This window comes from Dama dama, chromosome 18 (assembly GCF_033118175.1).
Source record: "Dama dama isolate Ldn47 chromosome 18, ASM3311817v1, whole genome shotgun sequence".
NCBI classification, from domain to species: domain Eukaryota; kingdom Metazoa; phylum Chordata; class Mammalia; order Artiodactyla; family Cervidae; genus Dama; species Dama dama.
The window spans coordinates 95155129-95156384 of record NC_083698.1 but is presented as its reverse complement, the minus strand read 5'-3'; the positions used below and the strand labels follow the sequence as shown (position 1 = coordinate 95156384).

The 1256-nt window shown below is 37.4% G+C and overlaps 1 non-coding gene across 1 annotated transcript; it reads right to left on the bottom strand.

Moving 5' to 3' along the window:
* Positions 1 to 549: 549 nt before the first annotated feature.
* TRNAC-ACA (transfer RNA cysteine (anticodon ACA)) lies at positions 550 to 621 on the bottom strand. The gene has a single exon. It is a non-coding gene; the product is annotated as a tRNA-Cys (tRNA).
* Between the last annotated feature and the right edge of the window lie 635 nt (positions 622 to 1256).

The following is a 1256-nucleotide window of genomic DNA, read 5'->3' as shown; positions in this document are numbered from 1 at the left end:
GCAATATATATATATATGTATTTATAAATATATATTACACATAAATAGATATTAAATATAGTAAAACATATAAATATTTTTATTTTTATTTATTTATATATTTTATATCAAATTTTATACATCATATAAAAATATTTTATATATTATAAATATTATATATATAACTATTGTGTTTTACATATATATATATATATATATAAAACAAAATAATAGTTAATGTTATCCTGGAAAGTTATATAACCACCAAAATCAGGAAATTGACATCCTAATCCCCAGTTGTTCAGTTGTTAAGTCATGTTCAACTCTATGTGACCCCCTGGACTGCAGTACTCCAGGCTTCCCTGTCCTTCACCATCTCTTGGAGTTTACCCAGACCCTGTTCAAATTTTGCCATTTGTCCTATTAATGTCCTTCACAGTGAAGTGAAGTCACTCAGTCATGTCCGACTCTTTGCGACCCCATGGACTGTAGCCTACCAGGCTCCTCGGCCTATGGGATTTTCCAGGCAAGAGTACTGGAGTGGGTTGCCATTTCCTTCTCCAGGGGATCTTCCCGACCCAGGGATCGAACCCGGGTCTTCTGCATTGTAGGCAGATGCTTTACCATCTGAGCCACCAGGGAAGCCCGTCCTTCACAGTAGAAGGATACAATTCAGAATCAAGTTCTCCATGCCCTTGTTGTGTCTCCTTATTCTCTTTTAATCTGGGAACAGTTCCTCCTCTGGCCTTGACTTTCATGACCTTGTTAACTTAATTAATAGAGCCTCATTATTCTGTAAAATCTCCTTCAACCAGAGGTGTCTGATGTTTGTGCATCTTTGGTAGATGCATCATGGAAAGGATGCTGTTATTACTATTGTATTTTTTCAGATAGCACATGATTTGATCTATCTCAGTACTGATAACATTCACTTCATTGAGCTTGTGCCTACCAGGCCCTCCATTGGAAAATACCTCATTTTTTGTCTTGTAAGTCGTGTGTATTTTGTGGGGATTTTGACATTATGTAAATTTTCCATTGCTCATCAAAATTTCAATGTACTCACTTGGTAACCTCTAATGGTTTACACATGTTGTGTTGTAAATGGTTACCATCACTATCTGATGTGACAGGGATGCCCAGTGTGATCCAGGTGTCCCCTCCTGGGCTCCCAGGCCATCCCAGTAGAGTGAGCTTAGAAATACATGTGTGCATGTAATACATCCATTGAAATCTGCGTTTGTTCCTATATCCACCTATACTGAGAACCTCAACTC